The 19,353-nt window shown below is 46.7% G+C and overlaps 1 protein-coding gene across 3 annotated transcripts in view; it reads right to left on the reverse strand.

The window, feature by feature from the left end:
* EGFR (epidermal growth factor receptor) overlaps positions 1-19,353 on the reverse strand; it is a 197,757-nt gene that overhangs the window by 126,674 nt on the left and 51,730 nt on the right. Inside the window, exon 1 of one of the 3 annotated variants that reach the window (XM_026006664.2) lies at positions 11,289-11,601. The exons of the other annotated variants lie outside the window; for them this stretch is intronic. The gene's annotated coding sequence lies outside the window, so the exon portion shown is untranslated. Of the gene's footprint in view, positions 1-11,288; positions 11,602-19,353 lie in introns of those variants that run through there. 3 annotated transcript variants of the gene reach the window in all.

Below are 19,353 nucleotides of genomic sequence, written 5' to 3' on the forward strand. Positions count from 1 at the left end.
TTCAGAGAGAGCATGGCTCTGCCAACACCTTGGTTTTGGGCTTCTGATCTCCAAAACCATGAGCGAATAAATTTGTTTCAAGCCACCCAGTTGGTTGCAATTTGCTATGGTTGGTTGTGTTTGCTATTAGTGCTAAGGTAGCTAATACACTATGATCACCCCGAGCCTCCACCCCCACCAGAGGTCCAAGGAAGGGTCTCAGACAGAGGCGACTTCCAGAGATGGAAGAGTGGCCTGTTGCATCCATAGACCGAGGGACTGACAAGTCTAGAAGAGGGATGAAAATGCAAACCTTGGGGGCAGTCCGAGGGGCTCAGCGGTTTAGCAACACCTTCGGCCCAGGGCGAGATCCTGGGGACCCGGGATCGAGTCCCCCGTCAGGCTCCCTGCATGGAGCCTGCTTTTCCCTCTGCCTGTGTCTCTGCCTCTCTCTCTCTCTGTGTCTCTCGTGAATAAATAAATAAAATTAAAAAAAAAAAAAGAAAAGAAAGAAGATGCAAATCTTGGATAATCATTGTTCATGAAACAAATCCTTGTTTGAGGTTCTGGAAAGCAACCATATGAGGATGCTGCACTGCTTGGCTCCCCCCGCCCCCCCGCCCTCCCCTCCCCCCCCATGGTGGTTTTGTGTCTAAGGAATCTCTTTAGCCTTGGTGCCACCAGCTGAGTTTAAATAAACTGTTCCTGTGCAAGTCTCCAAAAAGCTACAGAGTCATAGGTAGGAGACAAAGGAAATGAAAGGAAAACAAAGATGCTTATGAAGGAAATGTGGGGAGGGAGTGAGGAGTGCAAAAGGGAGAAGATGGGATCAGGGAATCACGTGAGACGATGCATCTTCTATAGACACATGAGGCTAAGGCCATCCCTCTACTTGACGAGGTGCTGGAAAGGCAGTAATTATCCCCCAAAACTTTATATAAATAATCGCTGTACGTGTCATGATTTTAAAACACATTTCTTACTTTGGTCACATGAAAAATGTTTGAAAGCCAGTGAACACTTCTATCATCTTGGAGCCTTTCCTGTACCCACGTTTTGTGAGTCTACAAGCAGCTTCAAAATCCCTTATAGGACAAACAAAGAAACCCTAACAGCACCTTCTGGAGAGAGGGCAACAGCTTGGGAATTAGGAACGAGCTCCGCTCAGCCTCCAGCAGGCACCTGGGAGCTACGCAGCCACGGTCACTCCTAGTCCAGGTTAGTGGATAAACTGGTAACTGCCAGTATCTAAGGGACGCGGCCCAGGCCCACATCAAAAGATACTGTTCCCTGTGCTACCAAAAGTCCACAACTGCTAACTCCCCTGTTAATCATTTCCACGCCTGGCCTGCAAGGGGCCTGCCAAGGGACACTGCAGAGCACTTTCTGATCAGACTGACTTGCCGCTGCTTTCCACAAGGAAACACTAGACTCGTGAGACTCTGACATAACGCGCCCATCAGGAACACTTTCCACGCATTTAAAATCCAGGCCTGGGGCAGCCCGGGTGGCTCAGTGGTTTAGCGCTGCCTTTGGCCCAGGGCCTGATCCTGGAGACCCGGGATCGAGTCTCACGTCGGGCTCCCTGCATGGAGCCTGCTTCTCCCTCTGCCTGTGTCTCTCCCTCTCTCTCTCTCTCTCTCTCTCTCATGAATAAATAAATAAAATCTTTAAAGATAAATAAATAAATAATAAAAAAAAAATCCAGGCCTGAGCTTTCCTTCTTGGATGTGCACCTTCTGGGGGCATGTGCCTCCCCCGACCTCCTGATAATCGGGCAGCAGCACGGGCTCACGCCGGACTGTGGCTCAGCAGGCTGGAGGTCCCGCGTCTGTCCCTACCGCATCCACGCTGCGGTGACTGGTGTTTGTTTTTGTTTTTTTCTTAGAGATTTTATCTATTTATTCATGAGAGACACAGAGAAAGGCAGAGACAGAGGCCGAGGGAGAAGCAGGCTCCCTGCAGGGAGCCCGATGCGGGACTCGATCCCAGGACCTCAGGGTCACGCTCTGAGCCGAAGGCCGACGCTCAACCGCCAAGCCCCCCAGGGACCTCCCCCCCCAATACCAAACCTCAACGCACACAGGATTTAATGCCCATCTCACTCGTTACCTAATTTTGGCCCTAAAAGGAAGAACAAAGGAAAGAACGGGGCTTGGGGGGTGGGGGATTAAAGGAAAACGCGGACTCCTCTAACATTTTCGGCTTATTTCTCACGTAATTTTCGGCGCCTAAAAAGCCCCAGTCAAGCTCCTGCCGCCTGTCCGGGTCCCGCCGGGTCCGCCCCCCCCCCCCCACTCCCTCTCCTCCCGCAGGTGCTCAGCCCAGCCCTCCCGCCAGCGTGGTCCGCACCCAGCCAGTCCCGGGCCGCGGCCAGGCCTGTGACCGCGGCCCCTTGCTCAGGGCAGGGCAGGGGCCAGAACCCTGGGCCGTGAACTTACTTGCTCTTCTCCTCTTCTGGAACCCGAACTGGACATCAGCTCCTGCCTGCTACCTGGGGGCGGGCAGACCCGGGGCAGGCGGGAGTCTGGGGCCCAGGCCACCCCCACAGGGGCCGCACAAAGCAGCGGCGCTCCCGAGCCCCCCTCTTCCCCTCCCTCGCCCAATTTCTCTGCGGAGGAGGCAACGGTGGAGGAGCAGATCGTCTGGGACCCAGAAACCTAGACTGTTCCCCGGGCAGCCCGGGCCTGTGCCCCGAACGGAGCCCCCCGCCGTGGACCCGTCGCAGCACCCAGGCTCTCCTCACTCTCATCCCTGCCCACTGGTCCCCGAAGCGCATCGAAACCCTTCCTAGGCGTGGAAAGACAGGGGATCGCGTGTAAAACCCTTCTCCTCGGGGTGCTGGGATCCGAAAAAGAAGGGGCAGGTTTATAAACGCTCTTGGTCTACGTAGGGATCACCTGGAGTGGTACGTTCAGCATGTAGTCTAAGGATTAAGGAAAATACGGTAAAAGAGCACTTTTTACATGTCTGTGGTCCCTCTGGAGACGGTGGGGTACCTACGGGCAAGGCTGCAAAGAGAAACCCTTCTGCAGCACCGTGGGCATGAGGGAAGGTATGGGGGGTGCAGAGGGCAGGGTCCCCACGTCCTCGGCCCCCACCGCCGTCACCCTGTCCCCTTACCTGCCCCTCTGCACAGGCCCACAAGCAACAGAAGGCTCGGGACCTGGGGCATATCACAAAGGGGGCAGGGGTGAACACCCCAAAGCTTCTAGGAAGCCCTGAAGGACACATGCAGCCTGACTCTAGGCAATTCCTCCGCTCAGAGCGGGAAGCCAGGCCCCACTGTGTACTTTACCCCAAGAGAGCCAGCTAAGTGCCTCCCTCCTCCACCCCCTCCACACCCACAATGTCATTGGCTTACTAGGAGAGCGTTTAGCTGGTGAAACATTACAATTGTGTGAAGCTTTGCGAGCCAAACAAAACAAAGCCCAATGGCGTCAGAGCCTACTCTCCAGTCCCAGCCCAGGGGACAATGTCCAGCTGTCTTGCTACCTCAGTTTAAAAGAAAAGTCAAGGCTACATCCAGAAAAGTACCTCTCCCAGGCCTCTTTTTTATGAGCATTTAACCAACTCCAGCACCAGAGAGTCTCTATGGGCCTCCCGGAACGTTCATGGAGGGACCTGATACTCCTGCTCTTGCCTGCTTTCCAGCTCTCTGGTAGGCCTTTGTCTTTTAGTCTGAACACTGGGTTAGCTCCACTCAGAAGTCAATGTTTGTGTCATCTCATTACATCAGAGTCATGCATAATCAATCTAGACGCTAGAGCAGGGATTGTATGGTAGGGCGCGTGAGACGGCCTACGGCACACACACTGTTCACTGCTGCAGAGGAAAACGCAGAGGAGGGGTTTTCACTGTCTATATAAATGGCAAGAGCAGGATCGGAAAATTCAGCAATAGAACTGTACGACCTATTTTGTGCAAAATATTTATTTCCAATTGTAAGTACCCAGGAAGACAATTTCACAGACTTAATACGAGCTTTTACCTTGAAATTTTATCCTACAACGATCAAAGAATTTCCATGGGCCTGAGGTCCCATGCTAGGCACACTGGCGTGTCTTTTAAAAAACACTATGTCTGGTGCAGAATAGTAAAGTGCTCATTTTTACCTACATTTATAAAGGGTGAAGATCTGATCTAAATATCCTTTTCAGAATTTTTGTCTAAATAATCATCTGTAGTTGAGCTCATCAAGACATGGAATGGGTCATCAACTCCTCACTACATAGGTGTTTGTTCAATTGCATTGACATATTGGTAGTCCCATGGACTTCTGTACAGTTTTTGTTCTTTTATGTCCCATAAGTGGTGGTGAACTCACTTTTCAAACACTAAGGCAGAGAAGGTTCAAATACTTGGTGGCTAGCTAACTTCCCTCATTCTCTCCCTGTTGACAGCCTACAGGACACCAATGATAGGGTGGCAGGCACTACAAAGGTGCAAATAAATAAAGGGGTGTTCAGAGCTCTATGAACATGATATTCCAGTAAAGGAGAGACCGCATATACACCAAGAACTCCCTCAGGGGCGAATGTGCTGTGCATCCTACAAATGAAATTCAAAGGAAAAGAAATTTTCTTTGCAGGGAAGACTGCTGGAAGAAGCAGGGATCACGTATTAAGTAGGTCACATTCAGATGAGCTGAGTTTCTTACCAACGAAATAGATGAAGGTAGCGGTGTGTACGTGTGTGTCTACTTGGTTGTTTCTGGCTGGAGTATACGTGTGGAGGGGTCCGTGTGAAAAATAGGAATTCTAGATGACAGAAATGAAAACGAGACTTATGGGGCACCTGGGTGGCTCAGTCAGTTGAGCATCTCACTCTGGATTTCTGCTCAGGTCATGATCTCCAGGTCCTGGGACTGAGCTCCACGTTGGGCTCCCTGCTCAGCGCAGAGTCTGCTTGAGGGTTTCTCTCCCTCTGCCCATCCCCTCCTGACTCACACGCCCTTGTACATCCTCTCTCTTTTTAAAATAAAAAAAGATTTAGTGTTGACACTGTGTTCCTGAGCACAGTCCACACGATATCCTGAAAATTGTAATCATAAAAATGAAAACACACAGTGGTTATCGGGACTCTCTCTAACCAACGTAACCAGCTTTTCCTGGGATCCCAGAGTCTTGGTGACAAAACTGTCTTGGAGTGCCCCTTATGGGAATGAGAATTGTATTTCAATTCAGAATTTCAGTTAGGTATGCCACGTGAAAAACTAATACACCTCCCGTAGAGTTTGGATTTTAATACATTTCAAGCTGATAAAAAAAAAATGCTGATAGAATGTCATAATAAACAGCAACGGTACCTTAAATGAGATGTTTTAATATCAAGTGCCCCATTCATAACTAATTACTAATGGATAACTGCTAGGCTGGGAAAGTGGACAAGGACAATTAATCGAGGTAAACAGGCCTGGACATTTCCAGTTTAATGGAAATTATCATGTAATGTGCTTGTTTGTCCTTTTATAGGACTGTTATGCAGAGTTATATTATTGCACCCCCATCAACTGAAAGCCAGCCCATCTAATTTAATGGTCTTGTCAGCTGAGCAAATTCTGATTTGGAGAGTTGATTTGCATGGATTTTTGTGCAATCCTATTTACAAACCAACTGAAAAAAAAAAAAAAAAACCAGGCAATCCAATTCCAGAGTACATCGTGTAGCCTGGAGCTTGCCAGGGAAGGCAGCTGTGGTGAACTCGTGATGGCCCCAAAGCATCGTCCTCACCGCTGTGGCTGGCTCAGCCTCCTGAAGTGTCCGTGTCGGAGAAACCTGAGCTTCAGGTAACCTGTTGTTACCAGGTGCAAGAGGACGTGTTCCCAGGACTCAGGAGGGACATAGTTATGCATCAGCTGTGATGTGAGTGTGACCAAACTGGGGGAAAATCAGACTGACAAATTTGTTCTAAAATACACTGGGTTTCTTTTTTGTTTGTGTCATTGTTGTGCTATGTCCTCTCCCCAGTGAGCATACTCTGAAATTCAAGATAATGTTTCTATTACAAAAGCCCTAAGACAAGAGCTTCTGTCGTGTTTATAACTCAGTTGATAAGATGACCTCCGGAAGAAGGGCTAAGACGCAAATGTACATGGCTCCAGGTGCTGAAGAAGTTGAGGCAGTACAAAGACTAAGGAAGCCCAAATGGTCATTGGTGGTGCCTCTGGTTGGTGGAATTTACTTAAAACATTTGTTTCTTATAGCTTTGCCTTTGTGTCAATTTGCTCCTCCTTTTAGAGGAACGAAGACTGGAACCCCTTGACCCTGCTCTAGCAGCCAGTTGAGGGTTTCGGCTGCCTACATACCCCCAACCTTCTATTTATTTACAAGTATTCTGTAAAAGTTTTAAGACAGTGACAAAATGATTTTACTAGTGTTGTGCGAGATCTTCCTGAGTTGTTTTTCTATACGGATTTTCCATTCATGTGACTCTTTCAACAAGAACCTTCACTAAAGATGCGTAAAACGGATTTCTAAAATACCTTACAACCGTTAAGGTTCACATTCTGGATGAAAATGTTTTGCTGCAATACCTTTCCATGGAGAGAAGTCCTTATTAAGTAATTAGAATCATAAGTTAGCCATTATTCTTCATCTACCTTAAGAAAAAAATACTGATTTTGCCGGTTAATCCGCTAATTGTAATTTCTTTTGACTTCAATGAATGGGTCCATTTGTAGTAGTGGTTTATAAAATTAAAAAATGCATCCCTAAATATTATATATCCTTTAGTAACACTAGGTAAAAGCATCAGGTGTTTGGGGAACAGACAACAAGATGTTTAAAATAATTAGAGATTTGGGCAGCCCCGGTGGCTCAGTGGTTTAGTGCTGCTTTCAGCCCAGGGCGTGATCCTGGAGACCCGGGATCAAGTCCCACATGGGGCTCCCGGCATGGAGCCTGCTTCTGTCTCTGCCTCTTTCTCCCTCTATGTCTCTCATGAATAAATAAAATCTTAAAAAAAATAAGAGTTTTGAGGGTTTTTTTAAGTTTTATTCATTTTTAGAGAGAGAGAGAGAGCACACCTGCAAGTGGTGGAGGGGCAGAGGAAAGAATCTCAAGCAGACTTTGTGCCGATCGTGGAGCCCCGCACGGGCCGACCTCGTGACAGATGAGATCACGACCTGAGATGAAACCAAGAGGCAGACGCTTAACCGACTAAGCCACCCAGGCGTCCCTAAAAGAATTAGGTTTTTATTTATTTATTTTTTAATCCATTAGCCTCAAACACCGCTCCGAAAAAACTTTTAGTGGCCTTTCACTAAAAGGGAAATAACATGACGTCACTACTCACACTTTCTGTTTCTAGTTCATATACACAAACCCAACAAGGGAACCAACTGTAAGCCAGTGCTCGGTTTTGACGACATCTTCATATTTTCAGTTCTAACCTGGAGACAGCTAGAATGCAAACAGAGCCAGAGTAAAAGGGTCATGAGGGAATCGATCAGCTGTGGGGGGGCGGGGGGGTGAGTAAAAAATGGGATGTCCCGGTGAACAAATGGTTCTCCACAAGTTCTTCATGGATCTAGACGAGGACTCATTGTTAACCCAGAGATTCCGACACATTTTCAGCATGAGTCAGAGCACGCAAGAAGGGTGGGGCCCCAGCCTCTTTGTTTTCTCTTGGGGTTAATAGTGATTTCCTTAGACTGAGCCACAGCTCTGAGGGAATAACATAATGCGGCGAACTACCAGGGAACCATAAATAGTGAAGAAGAGGGCATCTGAGGATCCCCCGGCCACCGCCTAACACGCTACCAGAACGAGCCCTACACATGCCCCATGCCCATTTTCACTCAGTCGAAGGAATTATTATTTCCATTCTAAAGGGAAAGAGATATAAACACCATTTTAATTATAATTTGCCTACAACTTACTCCTCGTGGGGGCCATCCACCCCTGTCAGTACGCAAAGCCCTAAAAGAAAATGTTATGATTGTTATCACTGCTTGACGAAGGACAGAGTAAATAGCACGTTTGCTTTTTTTTTTTTTAATTTTTAATACAAAGCTGATAACATCTTAAGAGGTAGGGAAAAACCAAGCCTGACATAGGTGTGGGTGTCTCTCTATAATTAACAGTGCGGCAAAAGAACAGGAATGGGATTTAGATGACTCTAGAAAGTAATTCGTGCTCCTTGGTTTCCTCGGGGGAAAATGGGACAGAGTACGTAGATAGAAATTCTCTTAGCAGCAGCCGAGAGCCAATAATGTTCTATGAATTCAAACCTGAGTTCACACTTGAACTTTATAAAGTATTACACATTTCACTTCCCTGAGGGCCACACACAGACTGAGCTGCATTCAAAGTCAGAGTCAGGGAGTTTGGGGTAACATCCATATATCACGAGTGTCTACACTCCCTGGGCACGGCATCAATCCCAGTGACTGCAGAAGCATTACGGCACGTGCCTTGTCCACGTACCGTGCTAGAGTCTTTCAGGGAGTGATTTTACTCTTGCAGAAAACCCTACTAGGAGGGCCCTATACTCACTCCTACTTCACAGAGGAGGAAACAGGCTGAGCAACAGTGGCCACCGTGGGTGACGGCACTCAGCCATCACATTATGCTGTTCCCAATAACTGATCACCCCTCCTTGGATCCTGGACATAATTGAGTATTTGGAAAAAAAAATCATGATTTAATGGTTGAATAACAGAGGAAAGACTGGGGTTGGATGTTTGCATCATCACGAGGGAGGTAAAACGATGATAAAACTGGCCAAGCAGTTAGCTGAAAGCCCGGCCTGCCAGGGTGATCAGATACAGCAAAGCCTGAATATTTCTTATCTAAACAAAAAGAGGGGGCAGCCCGGGTGGCTCAGTGGTTTAGCGCCGCCTTCAGCCCAGACCCTGGAGACCCGGGATCGAGTCCCACGTCGGGCTCCCTACGTGGAGCCTGCTTCTCCCTCTGCCTGTGTCTCTGCCTCTCTCTCTCTCTCTCTCTCTCTCTCTGTGTCTCTCATGAATAAATAAGCAAAATCTTTTAAAAAACCAGTAAAGAGACATTAATAATATGAGAGATTTTAGTCTGACTGTTAGGGAACCTTCCAGTTGGTGAAGTGAACTGAACTGTAGCTATGTGCCTAAAACAGAGTGGTGGAAGTCCTTCATGTAGGACATTTTAGAAACTGGCAGATACACAAGAAAACCGGTTTACATAGAGATGTCAGAGGACTCCTGGTGTCTCTTCACGTGTCCTGTCATCTTCCACGAAAGGAGACAAAACACCAGGATTTTAAAAGCATTTGTCAGGATTTATGTAAACACAACTAAGCAGTTGACCCCGGTCCAATTCGTGAAACAATGAATGACATGAAACTGTCCTTGTGTACAGCTGGTGTCTTTGCAAGAAGTCACTTCCCTAAAAGGGGAAGCCACTAGCAGGATCATTAGTGACGGCGGCCAACACACCCCGTTCTAGGCACCGCTCTACATCTCACCCACTAGCAAACTCACCACACCACAGCCCTCTGAGGGATGTGCTGTTATTAGGTCCATGGTCCCACAAGAAAATGCGGGCACAGGTGACTTAAAGAACTTACTAAAGGGGCCCCTGGGTGGCTCAGTCAGTTAAGTGTCTGCCTTTGGCTCAGGTCATGATCCCAGGGTCCTGGGATCGAGCCCCACATCGGCTCTCCACTCAGGGGGAAGCCTGCTTCTCCCTCTACCTGCTTGTGCTCTATCAAATAAATAATAAAATCTTGAAAAAAGAAAAAAAAAGAAAAAGTACATACAAAAATTCAACAGCTTCTAAGTGGGAGAGCTGGGATTGGTACCTTGTTCATCTGACTCCGAGGTACGAGCTTTTCCACTGTGATAAAGCCCCACAAATAAAGCACTAAAATCAATCCACTTTCAGTAAGCTGTGTGTGTGTCAAAATCTGAGCAAAGTGCCTTGAAGAAGAGAGTCTCAAATTAGAGTAGTGTCACGTAATTTAATTCAAAATTAAATTTGCAGGGAATCCCTGGGTGGCTCAGCGGTTGAGCGCCTGCCTTTGACCCAGGGCATGATCCCGGAGTCCTGGGATCGAGTCCTGAATCGAGCTCCCTGCATGGAGCCTGCTTCTCCCTCTGCCTCTCTCTCTCTCCATCTTTCAAGAATAAATAAAAAATCTTTTTTTTAATAAAAAAATCTTTTTAAAAAATTACATTTGCACTTGAAACGTATAAAATATGCACGTTTCACTTTCCTGCAGGTCACTGCATTCCAAGTCCTGGTCGGGGGCTTTTGGGGAGCGTGCACGTATTTCTGCAGGATACCCCCCGGGAACTGCACTGATGTGTTTCAGGGCTCCCTTCACGGTTTCCTTTGTGGTACTTTATGATCCAATCCAAGAGAAAAATGTCCTGCAAAATCACCTCTATTCTGTTTATGTTGCTAAGTTACTGAAATATTTTGCCTTGACTTGCCCCAGAAAGCCGTGTTGTCTTTAAAGAGATAAAGCTACATTCTGGGACGTCTTGGTATACGTGATCTAAACGTGCTGAGCGTATTTCCGTAGAGTCGATTTTGTTTTATTCTTTCTCCTTCATATATAATTTGTAGAGAATCACATGATTCTGCACCGATGAGAAATAAAAGGTTCTAAACGGATTAGCATGAAAACTGAAACAGATCTAGTGAGAGGCCTCGTGAGCTAGCCGGTGCTTCCGGATGCTGCACACTCAGTCACTCACGCACACGCACATGCACACGGGGAAGACAACCTTCGTCGAAGGGAAGAACATTCACACTTGCAGAGAGATGACCATCTTGAAGGAAGCAGATCAAGAACCACGACTTGGCCAAGTTACACAGGAGAGGCCCTGAGGGACAGGATAACCTGGGCCTGAGTGTATTTTAACACACTCAGGTTGTCTGTTTTCAATGTTCTTTTAAGAAAAAAAAAAGTCTAAGGGAACTTTTCACTTATTGCTAGAAGATTCTGAGTTTAAAAAAAAGAACGGGTGAACCAGAATCACGAGCCACAGAAGGCAAGCTGAAGCGCATCTTCAGATGATCGCGTCTCTCCTGCTGCCCCCCGGCCCCCCAAAGCCTCGCACGAACCCGTACAAAGTCAATGTTGGAGACACGCGCACACACTTGCACCTTCTGCGAGTCTGCCCCGTCACATACTCTTGGTGGAGTGGGGGTCGCAGCCTCCCCTTCGCTCCCCGCCTCTCCCTGCCTTTGGAAAGCGCGGCCAAGGCTCCAAGGCCCTGCTCCCTGCTAACGAGCCCGGGGACGGGGCAACGAGCCAGCCGTCACCTCGGCGGCCCACCCTGGCCTCCCTCCCCCGGAGGAATCTGGCCCAGAGCTCACCTGCTCAGAGGCTGGAACGTCGTGTATAGCCACGTTGCCATGGGACAAAGCAACACTTTGGAAAGCCGGGATTAGGTCCCACTCCTCTGGCAAGAAGGCCCGTCGGCTCTGTTCATTTCTTTTTCTCCCCCCCCCCCCCTTTCCTGTCTGCAAGACAGGATATGGGGCAAGAACATGAGAAACGGGGCCTCGGATCAGATATTCTGTGTACGGAGAGAAGCAGCACGAGAAGAAAACACGTAAGCCCTGGCTCCAGGGATCCTGGCACGCGTCTGCTTGCGACCAAGCACTAGCGAGAACCCCGGGGTCCGCTGAGGCCCAGGGAACCTTCCACAGCTGCCTGGCTTCTCTCGTCTGCACAAGGAGGCCGCTGAGCCTGCAGAGTCCGCGCCCAACCCCACCAGCTTCCTCTGCCGTGTGCACGCAGGTCGGTGTGTACAGAGGCGCGGACTCCCGGAACTCGCTGCAGACCTGGAGATTAGGTAGGCCGCTCCCCACTTGGCTTCTCTTCCCTTTCTAGTGATGGCAATGCTCTAAGGGAAAAAATGGATCATCCGGCTCTATTTCAGGCAGTGGGGCTTCTGCGGGGGCAAGAAAGTTAGCAAGTCTCACGAATCGCCTAAAAGAGGAGAATAAATCCGTGATATCAGCCGACTCAGGACAGCGTGACTTTGGTCCTCAAGATCCACGCCCGTCTAACCAGAAATGAAGGCCTGCGTCACGCACTGCAAGGTGTGGGGGGGCACAGCTTCGTTATCCAAAAAAGACAAACCCCCCCCTCTTCGCTGTCCCTGCATGCAGCCTGGGACCACGGAGAAGAGCTACAACCTTCAGAGCACAGTGGGAGCAGCCACGTCGCGTTATTCTCCTTTTTAAACAATTCGAGGGGCATCAGGCTGGCTCAGTCAGTAAAGCATGAGACTCTTGATGTTGGGGTTGTAAGGTCAAGCCCGATACTGGGTTAGAGATTACATGAAAAAATCTTAAAAAAAAAAAACTGTAAATAAATGAAACAGGTTTGAAACCTGTTTGTCTAAGCGTAAGTATGGTCGTGCGTTTTCAAGCGTGATGTTTGAAAATCAACATAACCTGCATCGCTGTGTCTTGATCTAAAGAAACCTCAGGGTATACATCTCAGTTTGGTACAAGATATATTACTGGAAACTTTTCTGAAAGAAGAACCTTAGAGTTAAGTACGATTGTGTGTGTGTGAGAGAGAGAGAGAGAGAGAGAATCAAACCTCTGGGGTTGGTGGAGGTTTCTGGTAGGAAACTTCTTGGGGTGCCCTAGAAGGATTTTCTTCCTTGGAAATGAGGGAAATCTATGCAGGCACCTCCCTGGGTTCACGGCATCCACCCAGCTCTGCTGTCCCTGCTCTATTATTCTAATTCCCACTGGCGATGATGTCTCAGGTGGTGGAACAGTCTGGAAGGAAAGCCGTGGGTCTCTGCCCATCACGGTATAGGACCCAGAGGGTCTCCAACCCTTGGAGGGAGGGCAAGGTTGAGTGGGGGTAGTTCAGTCTTAGCAGGTAAAATACCCTATGAGTTCTGTGCCCCCCGGGCTGAGCAAGCCTCAGGTCTGACGTGCGTGACAGGGGGCCCCGTGGGGGCAAGTCAGGGTGAGCTGGAGCCGGGGGGTCTTCCAGGCACGGCACGCACACCCTGCCGAACACCTGCCGCCCCTTTTACTGAGGCTATTTAGTATTCATTCAACAAATACTTATTGGACAGCAGCAGAAACCCCAGCAGGGCTGAAAATAAAAATCATCCACTGCTGGGTAGTCACAAATGACTCTGTTTTGCGGCGGAGCACATGGGGCTCAAGGACACCTGTGTAAAATGTTTTTCTTGATAAGCACAACAATTTCAGAAGAATCAACTTCCTTAATTGTCTGAATTTTAGAAGAAAAATGAACTGTAGAGCCTTCACAAGGTTGTGTGTGTGTGTGTGTCTTTCCTGAAATGAGAATCTCATTTTTAAAACTGCAATACAGGGATGGCTGGGTGGCTCCTTGGTTAAGCACCTGCCTTTAGCCCAGGGCATGATTCTAGAATCCCAGGATCGAGTCCCACGTCGGGCTCCCTGCATGGAGCCTGCTTCTCCCTCTGCCTGTGTCTCTGCCTCTCTGTGTGAGTCTCTCATGAATAAATAAATAAAATCCTTAAACAAACAAATAAATAAATAAATTCGCAATACAAAATAAAGCTTCATCCTCCGCTGTGATCAACCTGGAGCGGAACGTCTCAAGCTGCTTTACGAGAAGACGTGAGTCTCCTTTGAACTTTCTTTGAACAAATAGGAGCAATAAGGAAGTAAATACTGTTCCCAAAGGGTCCCAAAAGTTCGATAACAAAGCCGGACCTCCCCGCTCTATTTTTTTTTTCAAGATTCTATTCGTTTGTCATAGTGAGAGAGAGACTGAGAGAGAGAGAGAGAGAGAGAGAGAGAGAGAGCAGGAGCAGGGGGAGGGGCAGATGGAGAAGCAGGGGGTCCCATGCGGGACTTGATCCCAGGACCCTGAGATCTTGACCTGAGCCCAAGGCAGACACCTCAGCGACGGAGCCACCCGGGCACCCTCTCCACCATAACTACGAGGCCAACTACCTTCCCCAGGCTCTCCAGCCCATCCCTACTCCCGGAGCTAATATTTAAGCATTTCTGGTTCTGTACGGCGGAGGCCTTTCCTGGGTTCCTCCCTCTGCACTCTAAGGCTTTATCCAAGTTCTCAGGTGGGGAGAGGGTGTCGCTTCCCGGGCCATCTCCCTGTCTCAGGCCTTGTCAGAGGTACTGACCCGCTCGCTGGCCCTGCCGAGCACCGTGGCTTCTGCAAGCACCTGCCCCAGGGAGGACGGTGAAGCACAGAGCTCAGTGCAATTCCAGCTAAGAGCCCATGCTGTTCCCTGCACCTGCGGACGCCAGTACCCCCGGCCTTGGCCTGGCTTGAGGCTCCGAAGAAGGCCGCTGCCTGAGCTGACACAGCTTCTCCCAGAAATGACCAGCGTCAGAGAGACCCTGACCCAAGGGACCCCGAGACTGCAGACAGGAAGGAATAGAATGAGGTCGCCTGCAAGATTCTTTTTTTTTTTTTTTTTGGATCCTGACTTTGTCTCCTTTTCTACTTTTAGAAAAAAAAATTTCAATATCAAGCCTGGACTCCCTGAGGACTCCATGAAACAGGAGGACGGTGTCAACTGAAGAATTCTGTCTATGCAAGATCGTGACTGTTCCATTGCGCAGATCGAAAAGCCGAACCCAAGCAATGACTGTTCTTTTGATGAACGAGGCAACGGAGCATCCCCACTGTGGCTTCTGAACACCATATACCCGCAATTAATGTTTCAGGGGCTTTTCTCAGGATTTTGACCATTTGTTCAGGCACATATTTGCTTTACTGTACGCTTTCCACACCAACGACTTCCACTAATAAATGCAATACTTTTAAAAAACTTTCTCAAGGGTTCCATTTCTCCCCTCACATTGTGTTTCTAACTAATCTTGAAGGCATTATAGGTCACAACAGCCTTTTTCCCGTTTTTAGGTTTTTTTGTTTTTTTGTTTCTGTTTCTTTTCCCCTGATCTTCATCATTGACTCCGAAATTGCAGAGCCCTACTCATTCTGATGCAGCCTCCGTGGGCCAGACACTGTAGCAGGTGCCACGCACCCTGCGCTCCAGGAATCCCAGCAGCAGGGCTGCCAGAGAGAGATCCTTAGCCCAGGCCTGAGATCACCTTGTCAGCTACGGGGTGCTGGAGCTGAGGCATCATTACCAGTCTGCTGGATTGCAAGCACTTTTGTCTCACCACCCTGCCTCCTGGAATTCCCAACCTCAAGCTCGAGTTCCAGAATGGCAACGCGACGTGAGTATATTACTTATTTTCAGGTTTGGGGATGTCCCTGTGAATGTGAGATCATGTATTTTTTTTTCCTGCTGCATTATTTTTTAAGCTCTAAATGACACACATTGGGGTGCCTGGCTGGCTCAGTCGGTGGAACATGGGACTCTTGATCTCAGGTTGAATTCAGGCCCCAGGTTGGGTGTAGAGATTCCTTAAAATATTTTTTTTTTAAAAGAATTACACACATTAGTTTATGCTGCAGCATATTTCAGAGAAGAGGACGGTGCAGCCAACCTCAGGGGCAGCCAGAGGACATGACCTTCAGGTGCAGTGAGGCTTGCCCTGGGAGGTGCACTCTCCTTTATAAACTCACAACACTGAGTGCTGGGAGGCACTCAGCTTGAACTTGGCTCCTGACCCCACAGGGAGGAGAAGGTTATCTTATTTTTCTAATACCAATCCAAGAATCAAAGTTTTTTTTTTTAAGCTTTTATTTATTTATTCATGAGAGACACAGAGAGAGAGGCAGAGACACAGGCAGAGGGAGAAGCAGGCTCCATGCAGGGAACCTGGTGCAGAACTCGATCCCAGGACCCCGGAATCATGACCTGATTCGAAGGCAGATGCTCAACCACCCAGCCACCCAGGCGTCCCCAAGAATCAAAGTTTTTGAATTGCTCTTTTCTGTAACTCAGCAAACCAAACTTGACGGTGAAAACAGATGCCTCCGCGAAGTACAAGATAATTTATTATGGTGAGTTCTGAACTCAACTGCATCTAGATATCTTGGTTTTATATTTTATTTACTTAGAACTGCAATTGGTCTGGTGCGGGCTGATGGCATTCCTTGGCTGGTGTGCATTTGAGATTATGACCTGAGCACCCAGTCCTACCTCCACCAACTCGCCAGGGCACATTTCACACAAAACATTTCCTTGTATTAAAAAAAAAAAAAAAAAAAGGCACAGTGAAGTCTGAAAATACTCTTAATCATGGCAATGACTCATTTTCTATCAAATGCTACAATACTGTGACCTTGGTATTAATTCTTCAGGTATCAATTCTGTGATTTTTTTTTTTTTTAAACACGGGCTAAAATTCTCCAAAAGCAGTTCTAGATTATAGTGGTTTGCAAATGTGACTTTCTATTTCAGAAGAGGAGACCACCACCTGCTAAAAGGTAAAAGTGCCTTTCGAGGCGAAACATTGGTTTGCAAAAAATGGAAGATCGAAAGGAACACATAGGATGACTGCTCCAAATGCTGCTGGAGACATTTTTAGCACCGTATACAGGTGTCACACTGCACTTTTAAGCATGCAGTTGCAGTCAAGAGATGATGATGCTAGAAACAAGGTGAAACTATTTGGAATAGTTATTTTTTCATAATCCGGAGTAGGGACACATTTGAGGACCCCCTCTCCAGAGTTTGAAAGGAGGCAGCAGTGAGAGGTACGCAGTAGCAGAGGTAGTTTCGTATTGGTGGAGGGTAGAAAGGTTATTTCATTTACTCCGTTGTCCCCCAGTGCCTTTCAGCTCCCCAAGTACATAAAAAATTCATTAGTGAAGAGAAGACAGGAAATATGGTCCTTGCCCCCTGCTTCTTCCAACACCGTGCAGTGATGCTTCTTCACCTTACCTCCGGCCTTATTCACAGACCTCTCCCCAGCCGGGGTTAACATGTTTACATCATGACTCACGGTGCCCTGATCCCAAGCTACTTCTTGTTCCTTTTGTAACAGGAACCTTTTAATGAATACTCTCAAAAATGGTGAACTGGTTGTCCGTTTTTAATGACTTCCCAGCTCTAGCTTTGTACTTTTCATCTTAAAATAGAACCGATCTTCTTCAGGCTACAAACGTGTTAATAGTCACCCAGATACTTCCAGTGAGTCAATCACTCTTCGGGAATAGTAAATTAGAGGCTTTTGAAAGTGCATTAACTCTTTAGACTCACCCAGCAGAGCTCTCTTGCAACAGGGAATTTCCACCCACCCCATGAGTCACCAGAAAGGTTACTCCTTGTCCACTCCTCTCCTCTCTAGGGAGTTACTTAGTTAGAACATCTAAGTGTTTATACATGAAAGCCCCAGAATGCAGCAAGAATCTCCAGAAAGACTAAGGAATTCCAGAATTACATCTCTGAGAAAGTAGAGGGGGAAATCCTCCCTCGTCTGCTCTTCCCATTTGTTTAGGGTCAAGCCAACATCATCGAAAGAGTCGCCTTCTAGATAACTCGGGTTGGCTTTTGTAAGCTTTGAGAATGCTTACTTAATGCTTCTGGATAAGTATCTCCAAAATATTTGCTATATGCCTTCCAACATTACCATGTTTGCTTTGTGCTAAGGAGGGTAGCTGAACTTTTCCATGGAAGTACAGATGGGTTACGTTGACCGGGCAGTGCAGACACACAGGTCTTTGGGGACCACTATGTGTGGGATGTCTGCCATTACACAAATGCCTTAGCCTACCAGGATGTGTCTACCTTTCATCGTGTCCTTTATTCCCTGCCTTTTCCTCTGTTTCAGAATTTGACATAAGAAGTTCGAAAATGCAATGAGAAAACCTATCCTTGTGTTGTTGAATGGCCCTACCTTGCTATATGCAATTGCTTCACTACGTCTTCCTTAAAAAGGTCTGTTAAGCTTTTTAAAATCTGCTGTGGACTTACAAGTGTTTCTGGTTTCTAATTAGACTTGAATTACACCTAAAATAAAAGTAAATGGCACTGAATAAGAATTTGAAGGATCCGATAGAAAAAAAAATGTGTATAAACACCAGTGGAATCACTTCTAAGATTTGCTGTACTTGTAAAAAAAGGCAAACTTCAAAAAAGCAGAAGGGCCCTTTCTGGACATCTGGATCCTAACATATCCTCCTTAACAAAGCAATACAGGCTGCTCAGTAAAAAAAAAAAAAATATATATATATATATATATATATATTATATATACATATATATTACATATATATATATACATGTATATGTGTGTGTATACATGTATGTGTGTGTGTGTGTATATACACACACACACCATATCCCATAATGGGGATGCCTAGGTGGCTTGGTGGTTGAGTGTCTGCATCTGGCTCAGGTCGTGAGCCTGGGATCCTGGGATCGAGTCCTGCATCAGGCTCCCTGCATGGAGCCTACGTCTCCCTCTGCCTGTGTCTCTGCCTCTCTCTCTGTGTCTCTCATGAATAAATAAATAAAATCTTAAAAAAAAAATCAGATTCTGGACTCATTAAACTGCAATGAGCACTCCATTAAATTATTTTCCATGTGTGATGGCAAAGCTTGCATAATTGCCTTTCTGATGGGAAGAACATGACATTATTATTATAAATTAAAACTACTTCTATTTGACAGTCAAACACGGCCTGTGAATAATACAGATAGCCTGTTATTAAACATTCAGTCTATATCTATAGGTTTATATATAATGTTGCATGCATTTTTAAATTAAAATCTAAATATCAAGGGCATAGTTTAAAGAACTATATCCTGTCATACATCAAAAATGGATGTTCACCTGGGCTTAGAAGTTTCTTTGGTCCATGAAAGACACATTTTATTATTATTATTATTATTATTATTATTATTAAACTATAGTTGACAATGTTACATTAGTTTCAACTGTACAACATAGTGACTTGACAAGTCCATGGTTCATGCTATGCTCACCACAAGTGAGCACCATCCATCACCATAAAATGCCATGACGATGTCACTGACTGTATTCCCTATGCTGTGCCTTTCATCTCTGTGACTTATTCACTCCACCACTGGAAGCCCATACCTCCCACTCCCCTTCCCCCATTTGCCCATCCCCACCCCCCACCCCTTTGGCAACTACCTTTGGCAACTTTCAGTTTATTTTCTGTATTTACGGGTCTACAGCATATTTTAAAAAATAATAAATCTCCTATTAAGTTCAGGCAAATAAACCTGAAATATGTAATACAACCTTTCCTGCCTCTTGTTCACCACACATCATGAGGCACTGCTGAAATAAGAATATTGAAAGGAATTACCCATTAGCAATGAAAAACAGTGGCAATCAGTTTTTCATATTAAGATTTTTAAATCCCTGAGGCCAGCTTATGGAGGTGGAAAGCCAAGGAAAACAAGAAAAATGTGTAGCACAAGCAAATAATCCCAAGAGCTGCTGTACTGACTTGGCTTTATTGTTTAGTTTAAGGAAGAGAACAGTTGGCATTTACAAT

This window comes from Vulpes vulpes, chromosome 5 (assembly GCF_048418805.1).
Source record: "Vulpes vulpes isolate BD-2025 chromosome 5, VulVul3, whole genome shotgun sequence".
In the NCBI taxonomy this organism is placed as follows: Eukaryota; Metazoa; Chordata; class Mammalia; order Carnivora; family Canidae; genus Vulpes; species Vulpes vulpes.